The sequence below is a fragment of the Capsicum annuum genome, chromosome 3, assembly GCF_002878395.1.
Source record: "Capsicum annuum cultivar UCD-10X-F1 chromosome 3, UCD10Xv1.1, whole genome shotgun sequence".
Taxonomy (NCBI): Eukaryota; Viridiplantae; Streptophyta; class Magnoliopsida; order Solanales; family Solanaceae; genus Capsicum; species Capsicum annuum.
The window spans coordinates 10,391,516-10,405,470 of record NC_061113.1 but is presented as its reverse complement, the minus strand read 5'-3'; the positions used below and the strand labels follow the sequence as shown (position 1 = coordinate 10,405,470).

General features: G+C 36.5%; 2 long non-coding RNA genes across 2 annotated transcripts; one reads left to right on the top strand and one right to left on the bottom strand.

The window, feature by feature from the left end:
- Window positions 1-575: 575 nt before the first annotated feature.
- LOC107864254 lies at window positions 576-5,548 on the bottom strand. The gene is made up of 3 exons (XR_001672600.2): window positions 5,092-5,548; window positions 4,856-4,997; window positions 576-1,260 (listed from the first exon to the last, which is right to left on the bottom strand). It is a non-coding gene; the product is annotated as an uncharacterized LOC107864254 (long non-coding RNA).
- On the top strand, window positions 1,254-6,185 carry LOC124896515. The gene is made up of 2 exons (XR_007052859.1): window positions 1,254-3,216; window positions 3,875-6,185. It is a non-coding gene; the product is annotated as an uncharacterized LOC124896515 (long non-coding RNA).
- The last annotated feature ends 7,770 nt before the right edge of the window (window positions 6,186-13,955 follow it).

Sequence of the window (13,955 nt, the reverse complement as noted above, 5' to 3'; positions counted from 1 at the left end):
AATGAAGGAGAGTAGTTTGCAATGTGATTAACCTAAGTGCCAAGCTATTGAAAAGTCACTTGGAAATTTTAACATTGGCTAATAAATATTGTAATAATAATTTCAAATTAAAAAATTAACATTATTTAAATTTAAATATATTAGGCATTAAAGAAGAATAAAAATAATTATATCCATGAATTAAGTAAGTGAAACTTTCAATTCTGATTTTAGTACAGTTTTATCACTAAGAAACTAATGATTTAGAGAGCCTAAATTAAACTCATTTATTAACGAAATAGCATATTCAAGTTTATTTCATTTCAGTAAAGAAACAAGAAATAGCTTACTAGGAATTCTGGGTTCAGAGTGAAATATTCATGGATTTAGATTACATGCACTAATAATGTAATTAAACTTAAGTTATTTTTAGATATATACTGAGCTGTTGAAAAATCGATGCTATCATCTAACATACATGCTAGAATTGTTAAGGAAATTAAAGGAGAAAGAAGAGGGAAAGAAAAGAAGAGGGAAAGAAGCAGACAACATAATGAGAGGATGAGCTAGAACACATGAGTAATAAATGTACATAGTGGAGGAATAAAATTATGTTATAGAATAGAGGAATAGAAATAGGACAAGTGTAAAGAGTATTTTCCAGTCTGTTTTTCTTTATACACAAAACCCTTGTATATATACACAAGAAGCAAATGAATCAAGGAGTACAAAATTTTTGCAACTCATTCTTCATATTACTTTTCTTTCATATATGGTATCAAAGCAATCGTATTAATCCAACTAGTTTGCAATAATCCACCATCTTAAAATCCCTGTTAATCTCCAGACCTTCATCATCATCACCATGGGAGATGAAACACCAAGCAACTCCATCAACACTGGATCTAGAAGTGGATCTGGGAATGGAAATTGTGTTGATGTCAATCATCCTTATCACCTTCAAACCTAAGATGCACCTGGACAAAACCTTGTCAATACTCCATTTGATGGAAGAGGTTTCCCAGGATGGCGTAGATCTGTGTTCATAGCACTTTCAGCTAAGAACAAGCAAGGCTTCATGAATGGAACTCTAACCCCACCAGATGTCAACGATCCAACCTACCAGCAGTGGAGTCGATGCAATCACATGGTCACCTCTTGGCTCCTAAATTCAGTATCAAGGGACATAGGGGACAGTGTCATATATCCAAAACAGCTAGAGATCTGTGGTTAAGCTTGGAGCATAGGTTTGGGCAAACCAGTGGAGCAAAACTTTTCCTTCTACAAAAGGAAATCACAAGCTTAGTGCAAGGTAATCTGGACATAGCTGGATACTTCACTAGACTTAAGAAATTATGGGATGAATTAGATTCACTAAATACTGATGTAACATGTTCTTGTATTTGTGTATGTGATGGAAAAAGAAAACTAATGAAATCTTTGCAAGATCAAAGGCTTTTGCAATTTTTAATGGGGTTAAATGAGGTGTATTTCCAGGTAAGGAGTAGCATACTGATGGAAAATCCACTTCCCACTCTTGATCATGCTTATTCTCTCTTGTTGCAAGATGAGAATCAGAGGGAAGTATTTGTTAATGCTCAATTTCCTAGTGAAACTGTCTTTTATGACAGGAAAGCAGAAAAGACCCTTTTCAAAAACTGGAAGACAACCTCACAGAGGAAACTTTCAATTTCAACCTAACCCCACTCAAAAGTTTGGGCAACCTGATCATGCTCAGAGATTGGGGGAAACAAACTCCACTCAGAGGTTTGGAAATCAACCTTACAAGAACAAAGGAAAGAAGGTGAAATATAATCCGAATGTAAGATGCCCCTATTGTCTCAAAAAAGGACATGAAGAGACTATTTGTTATAGACTGATAGGGTTTCCTGATGATTTTTAATTCACCAATTCAAAAGGAAATCAAGCAGGAGTAAGGGGAAATGCAGCAGTAACAGGGGAAATTTGTAATGAGAGTGAGGCTGAGCCAAATATGTACAGCTGCATAGATGGAGGAGAATTCAATCAAAGGCAGGTCTCACAGATCATGAACGTATTTAAGCAAGCTCAATTGGGGCAAGCTAAAGCATTAGGATCAGAGATTAATGCAGATGCAGTGGCTGGAACTATTCTCAAATACTCAGGAACATGTTTTATGACTTTTGATCATAATACCTGGATCATATACACAGGGGCTTCTGAGCATATGTGCTATAATTCTAGTTCATTTTTGAGTCTTACTTCTTTACCAGCACCGGTAGCTATAAGTTTGCCTAATTCTTTCAAAATCACTGTGACACACATAGGTAGCATCACTATTTAGCCTAACCTTACTCTAAATAGTGTCCTTTATGTTCCAGATTTCAAATATAATTTGTTATCCATTCACAAATTATGTTTCCAATTTCAATGTTCTACATATTTTGATTCTTTTGGGTGTATGTTGTAGGCCCCTTCTATGAAGAGGGGACAAGCTTTTGGTGAAGTAAGGAAAGGTCTCTATGCCTTGCAACAAGCTAGTTCTAAAGTTAAGGAGTCTACTAAAAAAAGGTAATACAGAAGAAACAAAGTTCCAGTCATGTTTTCAATCTCTTATCTAAATCTAGTGCTATTCCTGCTAATTTTGTCTCCAATGTAAACCTTTGGCATTTCAAATTGGGATATTTGCCCTTATCAGTAATGAGAAATTTCAATTTCATCAAAGTTCCCTCAAATCCTAATTTCTTTTGTGATGTGTGTCCACAAGCAAGACAAACTAGACTTCCTTTTTCAACTATTAGCATTAAATCAAAAAGGATTTTTGAATTAATTCATGTTGACACTTGGGGTCCTTATAAATGTGCTACCTATAATGGATTCAAGTATTTTCTAGCTATAGTAGATGACTATATAGTAGAGGAACTTGGACATTCTTACTAACCACAAAGTCTAATGCCTTTTCTTTATTGAAATATTTCCTATCCATGGTAGAAAGACAATTTATGTGAAGGTGAAGTGCTCTAGAGTTGGGGAAAGGATCAGATAAATCATCTTTTCTAAAGAGAAAAGATATTCTCCATCAAACATCTTGTGTTGCTACCCCTCAACAAAATGGAATTGTCGAAAGAAAACATAGACACTTGTTGGAGATTGCAAGGGGACTCATGTTTCAATCAAAGGTTCCAATCAAATTTTGGGGGGAGTGCACTCTGACTGCTACACATCTGATAAACTTGTTACTTTCCAAAGTTCTTCAAGGTAAAAGTCCTTTTGAACTTCTGTTTGGAAAACGGCCTGATTATGACACACTCAAATATTTTGGGATTCTTTGCTATGCATCTACTTTAGCTCAACACAGGGGAAACTTTGAGCCTAGAGCAACAGCATGTGTGTTTATGGGATACCCTCAAAACCAAAAAGGTTACAAATTATTTGAGTGGAAAACTAATAGAATGTCTCTAAAGATGTAATTTTTCATGAAAACTCTTTTTCTTTTTCAAATCAACCTACTGCATCACCGATTTTTTTAGAACCACCAAAATTCTCAGACTTCCCAGAACCAGAAATTACCTCACCTGATCATACAAGTTTCTCACAATCAAAAGACACTATAGATACTAACTCATCCACCAATCCATCTCAAACACCACCATCACCACAATCACCTCTACCAAATGTGATTTATACCGTCACAGAGCCAGCACCTCAACATACCAGAAAATTATCAAGAGTAATTATCAAACCTGGTTATCTCAAGTATATTGTTTGCAACAATATTATTCTCACTGATTTCACAAGAAAGTGTCTTGTTCCCCCTGCTAAGCCTAGTATTTATTCTTTTAATGCTCTTTCTATCCCCAATCAACATATTTTTACATGTTTGAGTGTTTTATCTAAACCAACAAGCTACAAGCAGGCATGTATTCATCCAGGATGGAGAAAGGCAATGTATGCAGAAATACAAGCTCTCAAGCAAAATCAAACTTGAGAAGTGGTGAATCTGCCTAAAGGGAAGAAACCACTTCCAGGTAAGTGGGTGTATAAGGTCAAACACAACTCTGATGGGAGTGTGCAGAGATTGAAGGCTAGGTTGGTAGTAAGGGGGACATTCAGAAGAAGGAGAAGAAGGAGGGAATTGACTACACAAAGACATTCTCACCTATGGTCAAAAGGACCACTATAAGATGTCTCCTGATAGTAGCTGTGAAGAGGGGATGGAGTGTTTCTCAACTTGATGTAAATAATGCCTTCTTGCATAGAGATTTGCAGGAAAAGGTTTACATGCAATTTCCACCAGGATTGAAGCCTGATGATCCTGGTCAAGTTTGCTTATTAAGGAAGTCTCTGTATGGCCTAAAGCAAGCCTCAAGGAAATGGTATGCCAGGCTTGCTGGGGCATTGCAATTCAAAGGATACTCTAGTTCATTAAATGATTATTCATTATTTATAAGCGATCAGGTGATCTTGTTTCCATTATAGAAGTCTATGTGGATGACATACTCTTGAATGGAAATGATGTTTCTGAGATTTCATCCATCACTACATTTCTCAATTCAGAATTCAAAGTCAAAAATCCGAGAAACATTCACTACTTCCTAGGAATGAAAATTCTCAGAGAAAAGCAAGGGTTTTAAATTATACAGAGATCATTGATCTATTGCAGGAGTTTGATGTATCTGAACCTGCAGTTTTCTCTTCTTTGGACCCTTCCTGCAATCTATATCAAAATGATTCCCCATTATTAGAAAATCCCACTTAGTACAGATAACTAGTTGGAAAACTAAACTACCTCACTCATACTCGACCAGATTTATCATTTGTGGTGTTGATTTTAAGTTAGTTTATGCAAAGTCCTAGTCTTTATCATTATAATGCAGCACTTCGAGTCTTGAGGTACCTTCGAGCAGATCCGGTACAAGGAATCCTACTCTCAGCTGATCCATTCCTTGATTTGTTGGCCTTTTGTGACGTAGATTGGAGTTCTTGCAAGGATATAAGAAGATGTGTAAATGGATTTTACATTGCTCTAGGTGGAGCACCTATTTCATGGAAATCAGAGAAGAAAGTCTCGGTATCACTATCTTCTGCAGAAGTAGAGTATAGATCTATGCGTAGAGTGACTGCAGAAATTACCTGGTTGGTGCGACTCTTGGATGATCTATCCGCACCACCGATTTTGCTGATTCCTATTCATTCCGACAGTCAGGCTGCTCTTCATATTGCCAAAAATTCGGTCTTTCATGAACGAACGAAGTATGTGGAGTTGGACTATAGTAGACACGCAATTTTATCCCTCTCCGAAAGCATTTTTTACCGTTTACCCCATCTTACCACGTAACCTATCCGCGTGGTAATTTTTCCACAAGAAAATAAAATAAATAACCCCCTCATCATTTTTTTTAATCTTTATCACATTTAACAAATTCTAACAAATTTTATCTTCTTTTAAACATCCTAGCAACCTATCCTACCCCACCTCCTACCTCACTGCCCTGCCAACCCCATACCCCACGTATCCTTTTTACTCTTTTTTCTATTGGTAACAAACTCATAACAAAAAACATCACACCAAGACAAAAAAAATGACCCCATAGATGTTCCCCATAACAGAATAATATACACCCTCAGGATTTTCCATTGGGTGGGGGGACCACACAATGATTCACAATTTCACTCTCTCCTTACAATATATACACACTCATATTCACGAGGAAGAGGGGAAAAAACCCATCTGACTTTCACTTAAAAATCCCACATACCCATATACACTACACTCTCAATTCCATCGAAAGACAACCATTAACGCACCTAATTAACGACAGATGCACAAACACACGAAAATGGAGTGAGGGTGAAGCGAGGTCAAGAGAAAAATAGAGAAAAAGAGAGGATCAAAGCGGAAAGAGTGAGATTCAAGGTTGAGAGATAAAAACAGAGAGAAAAAGTCGAGAGAGAAATTTGGACAAGTTTATTGATACAAGTTGGGGAACTGAAAATGAAGTGAAGCATAGCTGAAATCAACAAATTAGTTAGAAGTAGTTAAACTGTATTAGAATTCAAAATTTTGTTTTTACTGTTCATTGCAGTTAACTGTAGCTCAAGTCACATGGGTAGTTAATTGGTTAGAGAGTTAGTTACAACTGTCAAGTGGGATTGTTAGCTATAAAATCAAGCATTACTGGTGTAAGCATTCATTCATAAATAATATCTCAAGTTTATCTCTTCTATATTCTCTCTATAATCTCTTTTTAGCTTCAATTCTCGGATTAATCCCTGATTTAGCTATCATCTTCTTCGACCATAGCTTCTAGATTAACAATTTTCAATTGCGAATTCCTTTAAGTGCATCAATTGGTATCAAAGCTTGTAGGTTCTTGGAATAATAATGGTGAGAAGTAAAGGTCAAGATAAATCTAGGGAAGAAATGGATGATAAATTGACACAAATTCAAGATCAGCTGTAGCAGTTAATGAAAGGAATGTTGAATATGAATGCAAAAAATCAACAGACTGATAAAGAATTGTTAGAGATTTGTGAAGCATTGGGATTAATGGCACAGAAAGGGAAAGAAAGAGAACCAAACAGGGCAGAATACACTAATGGAAGGGCTGGTTCAATGGAGCTGCAGCAAGAGGAAAGGCCCAAGGAAGGTCATCACAACTCAAATTCACATGGTAATTACTTTACAAAGTATTCTCGACTTGAATTTCCTAGATTTTCAGGCCAAGATTTAAGGACTTAGTTATATAAGTTCGACCAATTTTTTTCCATGGATGAAGTACCTTTTGAGTAGAGGGTTAAGGTAGCTTCCATCTATTTTGATAATGACGTCATAGCCTGGTATGGAGCATATATGAGGTGTAGGAATTCTGTTGTAGATCCTAATTGGACTGAATATGTTATAGCTCTAAATAAGAGGTTTGGAGATGGATTTGAGGATCCAATGGAAGCCCTAAAGAACTTAAGACAGACTGGTAGTGTAAGGGAGTATCAAGTAGAATTTGATAAACTTATGACTAGAGTTAACTTGTCAAATAAAAATGCTATTAGTTGCTTCCTAGGGGGTTTAACTCCAGCACTAAATAAGGCTGTTAGAATACAAAGTCCTAAAACACTGATGCAAACTTACAAGGTAGCTAGGGTACAAGAAGAGGTGTTTGAAGCACAAGCTCAGTCATGGGGTTTGAAGGTACCTTATAAGAATAGTAGTGGATTATTACCTACTCCTGCAGTGGTTAAGCCTGTGTATACCCAGAAACCTTCTTACAACCTTGCATCTAATTCCACTTATAAGCAACTATTTGAACAAAAGCAAATTGGAGGAAGCAAAATTCCTGGGTAAAAGGATATCGGCAGCAGAAATGAATGAGAAGAGGGGAAAAGGCCTTTGTTTTTACTATGATGAGAAATATGTACAAGGGCATAATTGTAGAAGTAATAAACAGTTGTATATGGTGGAGGTAGAAGAAGTAGAAGAAGGGGACATAGATCTAGCTGAAGTACAAGAATCAGTCCCTATTGTGACTAGTGAAGTAGATGAGTTCATGGCTATATCACTACAAGCTCTTACAGGAGTGAAAAGATATCAAACACTTAGGGTCACAGGGTATCATGAAAAGAGACCCTTGCAGGTCTTAATTGACATAGAAAGCACACACAACTTTATTGATCAGGAGGTAGCCACAAAATTGCAATGTAAAGCTTCTCCTATTCATGAGCAGTTATTAGTGTAGCAGATGGCAAAAAAGTACAGACTTCATCAGTATGTAAGGATCTCACTTGGCTTTTACAAGGCACTATATTTTCATCTGATTTTCTAATCTTACCACTAGGAAATGTTGACATTGTATTGGGGGTTCAGTGGTTAACTACATTGGGAAGAGTCTTATTTGACTTCCAAAATAAGTCCATTGAATTGAGGTATCAAGGAAAGAAGCATGTGTTAAGAGGAGCTGAGTACACATAAAAGCTGCTAAGGCTAAGTCCTTAATCAAGAAGGAAGGCCAAGAAGCTCAAATGTTCATGATAACAGTAACCAACCCAGCAGTAAATGAAGTAAATTATTGTAGTATTCAAGTCACTCCAGGTACTAACTTGTTACCAGAATTGAAGCCCTTATTGGAATAATTTACTTGTATTTTTAAACTGCCTAGCACCTTACCACCTCATAGAGGTGCATTTGATCACAAAATTCCATTGATGGAATTAGCAATTCCTGTTAGTAAGAGACCTTACAGATATCCTACATTTAAGAAGGATATTATTGAGAAATTGGTACAGGAGATGATGGATCAAGGGGTTATTCAAACATAGTTCTAGCCCATATGCTTCTCCTGTGGTGTTGGTGGGAAAAAAGATGGGTCTTGGAGACTTTGTAGTGATTATAGAAGTCTTAATCAGTTAACTATTAAAGACAAATTCCCAATTCTTATGATTGAAGACTTGTTAGATGAATTAGGGGGTGCTGTTATATTCTCAAAGATTGATCCTAGAGCAGGGTATCATCAGTTGAGAATGGCTGAAGAAGACACTCATAAGACAGCTTTTAAAACTCATGAAGGCCATTATGAGTTTTTGGTTATGCATTTTGGTTTAACCAATGCTCCATCTTCCTTGCAAGGACTTATGAATACAGTTTTCAAACCGTTATTAAGAAAGTCAGTATTGGTGTTTTTTGATGACATCTTAATCTATAGTAAATCATTGGTTGACCATTTGGTTCATATTCATGCTATGTTTGAATTAATGAAACAGTATCAGTTGTATGCTAAGATGTCTAAGTATGCCTTTGGAGTGACTAAGGTGGAGTATTTAGGCCATTTCATCAGTGCAAAAGGAGTTTCAACTGATTCTAGAAAGATTATAGCTGTTCAGAATTGGCCTATGCCTACTAATCTCAAACAATTAAGAGGATTATTAGGACTTGCGGGCTACTACAGAAGGTTTATACATTGTTTTGGAATTATATGCAGACCCCTTCATGATATGTTAAAGAAGGAAGGGTTCCACTGGTCTAAACAAGCTTATGAGGCTTTTAGTACACTAAAACAGGCATTGGTTTCTGCTCCAGTGTTAGCCTTGCCTAACTATTCCTTACCTTTTATTATGGAAACGGATGCTAGTGGTAAAGGAATTGGAGCTGTGTTAATGCAACAAGGACACCCCATTGCTTATATAAGCAAGTCTTTAGCTCCTAAACATCAAGTTATGTCTGTATATGACAAAGAACTGCTTGATCTCATTTTTGCAGTTACCAAATGGTCACACTACTTGTTGTATAACCATTTTATAGTAAGAACTGACCAAAAGGCCTTGAAACACCTGCTTGATCAACTAATTCACACTGATTTCCAGATTGTTGGTATATCCAAACTAATGGCTTTTGATTTTAGTATTAAGTACAAAAAAGGCTCTGAGAATAGTGTTGCTGATGCATTGTCAAGAATGCTTGATGCTGAATTATTAGCCATCTCATTAATCACTCCACATGATGAATTGCACATGAAGATTAAGGCATCTTGGGAAGTAGATCCTGCATTACAAGTGATTATACAGAAAGTTTAGACACAATCTTTTAAATCCTACACTTGGTGTGGTGGCCAACCTAGATGGAAAGAAAGGTTAGTTATAGGTGATGATCAACAATTGAAGACTGACATTATTTCTTTGTGGCATAGTACTCCACAAGGTGGACACTCAAGCATGGATGCTACTATATGGAGGCTACAATCCCTCTTCTATTGGAAAACACTTACTGCATATATGAGAAGGTTCATCAATCAGTGTGATGTTTATCAAAGACATAAGTATGATGCAACTACTTCTCTAGGGTATTTGCAACCTCTACCTGTCCCTGAAGGTATATGGACTGATATTTGCTTAGATTTCATTGAAGGTTTGCCTAAATCCCAAGGTAAAGATGTCATCTTGGTGGTGGTAGATAAAATCACCAAATACAGTCACTTCTTAGGTCTGCAACACCCATACACAACTCAGTCAGTTGCTAAATACTTCATGGATAATATCTTTAAACTATATGGATTACCTGTTACCATGACTAGTGACAGAGATCCAGTCTTCTTAAGTGCTTTTTGGAAAGAATTATTCACCTTGTAAGGTGTACAACTTTAGAGATCTACTGTTTACCACCCTCAGACTGATGGCCAAACTGAGGTGGTCACAGGACCTTAGAGACTTACTTGAGATACTTTTGCTCTGATTGTCCAAGAGAATGGGATAGTTATCTCTCCCCGGCTGAGTGGTGGTATAATACTACCTGTCATACCACTATCAAATGCACACCCTATGAAGCTTTATATGGTCAAAAACCTCTCATTCATCTACCTTACTTAGTGGGTGAAAGTGTTGTGGAGATGGTAGACAGAAGTTTGGAGGCTAGAGAGGCTGTTATTCAGTTGCTAAAGTTCCATATTATCAGGGCTCAACAAAGAATTCAAGACATTACCAACAAGCATAGATCAGATAGGTCCTTTGAAGTAGGTGATTGGGTTTATCTGAAATTGCAACCTTACAGACAAGTTTTAGTGGCTGTCAGGCCTTTTAACAAACTTGCTGCCAAGTATTATGGCCCCTATATGGTTGAAGACAAGATCAGAGCTATTTCTTATAAGCTCTTACTGCCTAGCGATGTTCTCATTCACCCTAACTTCCATGTCTCTCAACTAAAGAGGCGTCATGCCTTACCTCAAAGTTTCACTCATCCGCCTATCATACATCTTTCTAGTCCTTATTGCCCTATTCCAGAGAGGGTGTTAGATAATAGATTGGTCAAACGGGGAAACAAGGTTGTAGAGCAAGTCTTGGTGCAATGGACTGGAATTGATGCAACACAAGCTACATGGGAATATACTTTCGAGTTACTGCTGTGGTTTCCTTCCTTTAATCTTTGAGGAAAAGGATGTTCTTTAAGGGAGGGGTATTGATACAAGTTGGGGAACTAAAAATAAAGTGAAGCACAGCTGGAATCAACAAATTAGTTAGAAGTAGTTAAACTGTATTAGAATTCAAAATTTTGATTTTACTGTTCATTGCAATTATTACTGTAGCTCAAGTCACGTGGGTATTTAATCGATTAGAGAGTTAGTTACAGCTGTCAAGTAGGATTGTTAGCTATAAAACCAAGCATTACTAGTGTAAGCATTCATTCATGAATAATATTTCAAGTTTATCTCTTCTATATTCTCTCTATAATCACTTTTTAGCTTCAACTCTCGAATTAATCCCTGATTTAGCTATCATCTTCTTCGAGTGTAGCTCCTAGATTAACAATTTTCAGTTGAAAATTCCTTTAAGTGCATTATTTTTCACCGAAAACTTTGTTGCTGCAGATCGTATCTCCATTTTTGGTTGCTGCCAAGCTTACCGGAGCTCAGGCATAGCAAAGGGTCCTCGTTTTTCAATTCAAAATCCACCGAAAGACACCCAGCCGCTTTTCTGTTACTGTTTCGACGGGTCCACCAAATTTTCAAACTCACTGACTCTATTGTTGGGATTTTCGTTTTGGTCCATCGATCTCGGTACTGGTTTAGGGATTTAAGTTTAATTTTAGTTTTGGTTTTGGATTTCTCACAATTCGAGTTGGATTTGTTTCGTTGTTGAGTCTGGGTTCGAACCAAATTTTTCTGATGTGGTTTTCGATATCAAGTTGGTCGAGTTTGGTGTTGTTGGGGTTCTGCTCATTGGTCGAGGTTCGATTCATAGATTTGGAATGTAAATTTCTTCTGTTCATTCAAATAATATTTGAATTCGAAAGCTTCATTCCAGGTCCAATTCTCTCCTCTCTCTCCCTTTATTTTAATTTTGGTGTGGTTGGGGATGTGATTCAATATTTTTATTCTATTTGTTTGGATGATTTGAGTGACGTTTGATGTTGTTTGCTTTTGAATAATTGCTCTCGATGCTAAATGTGATGACAATATGAGTTTGGGATTGTACTAAACATGAAATGGGGGGGATCAAAAATTGATAAAGTTGAACGTTGGTTAGTTTTAGTTTAACCCGTTGATTGTTGTTTGATTGGAAATGGATGTTAATTTGGACGAATCCGATAGTATCATGTTTAGGTCGAAACGGGTAGGCAATAGTAGGCTCGGGTAGGCAAATTTAGAATTTGTGGTTTTGTTGAATGTTTGAAATTTTATTGAATGGTTTCGTTTTCTCGCAGTGAAAAGATGTATTCATTTGGCCGGGGAATGCCCCGAGGTTTCATGTATTTACTCACCGGGGAATGTACCGATGTATTATGTCTTCGAAGAAGGTTCGTGATCAAGGCCCGAGGCATCGGGTAAAACACAGGAATGTAGTTCGGGATTAGTGTAGGTTAGAATAGGATTTATTTTTTCGCATTTTTTATTTTTAGATTGTATAATTGGACTGAACACTATATTTTGGATTTGTTTTGTTTCGTGTGTTTGATTGATTGTTTTATGTGGTTTATGTGGTTTATACATTTTATAATATCAAATTAGCTGATACGCTCCACCAAGCGACCGTGGTCGAACCATGGGATCGAGGGATGCCTAACACCTTTCCCTCGATCAACAGAATTCCTTAACTGGAATCTCTGTTCGCGGATCAATTTTAGAGTCAAACCATTTTGAAAAGGATTTTCAAAGGTGACTTGGCACACCCGATTTATGCCAAGTGGCGACTCTGATTTTTGAATCAAAATGTAAATTATCCTTTTTCGAAACAAATTTTCAATCTTTTGTCACTTTAATAATGAAAATCCTTTCGAACCTTAAAATGAAAAAATATCTTTTTGGTTAAAAAAGGGGTGTGACAGCTCTGACGACTTTGCTAGGGATAATTTTAGAATTTGAGCTTATTTTTGGAGTTGTATTGGTTTAGTTTGGCATTATGGGTGTATAGACGTTGTTTGTGTTGTTTTTTGTTATTATTTTTTCATTGTTGAGTGCCTACGTGCTACGTGTTTATAATTTTTGTCTTATGTGTTACCGCTTTATATTTGACATCATTTGCAAAACCCGAGTTAATTCTTTCTGCAACAAGTTTTGTAGTACATGTTGTGTACACAATCTATAGTTGAGTCACTCTTAATTTTAGGAAGGAGAGCCGTCGGCTAGTATGGAGTGGGTGGACAGATACCGCAGCCACTATCAACCATACGCTTCCCCGAACAGCCTTGTTAGTGAACCCCAGTGTAGGTCAGCCTTTAGATCATGCTTATTTGCATCATATTGAGATCTAGCGGAACCCATGTGGCCCTTTGTAGGAGACTCACCTCTAAAACATCCCTACGTGCTAAAGTTGCATCTTTGAGGGTAACAAGGTCATTTGACAGACTGATTTGGGCAAAAGCATGAGTTAGAAGCAAAGTGTGTAGGTAAAAAATTGTTGAAAAAAAAAAAGAAGAAAAAAAAAGTGAAAAAAAAAAAAGATTTGGTAGTTTTTAGGGTTCTTTATGGCTTTTGTTTTTCAAAATTCGAAAAAAAGTATTTTTTTTTTTACTTTTTGCACTCATTTTTCAAAATATAAAAAGCATTAAAAATATTTTCCTTTTATTTCTTTAGTAAGTATTCACCATTCGAAAACTCCAAAAATATTTTTTCCTTTCAATAGGAGCTTTGTACATTTTTATATAACGAAAATATCAAAAAGATTTTTCTTTCATAGTTGTTGTTGTCGTTTTTATGTGAAGTGTCAAATTGAAAACTCAAAAATATTTTATTGACGTTTTGCATCTTCTGTTTGTGCTCGTGTCTCTCAAGTCAGGGTGTTGGTTATTTAATTCTTAATTGTCCAATCTAGATGAACTACGCACCCCTGATTCTCCTCTCTCGGGAGTGAGATACGTAGGCAGCCTATTGTGGGTTCGGGGATCTTATTTAAAAAATTCAAAAAGATTTTGTTTTACTCTTTATTTAGAGTAGGTGTTTCACAATGCCTCAAAAAGAAAACTACAAAAAAGATTTTCCTTAATAGCTGTAGGTTTCATTTTTGGTTGATCTTATTTC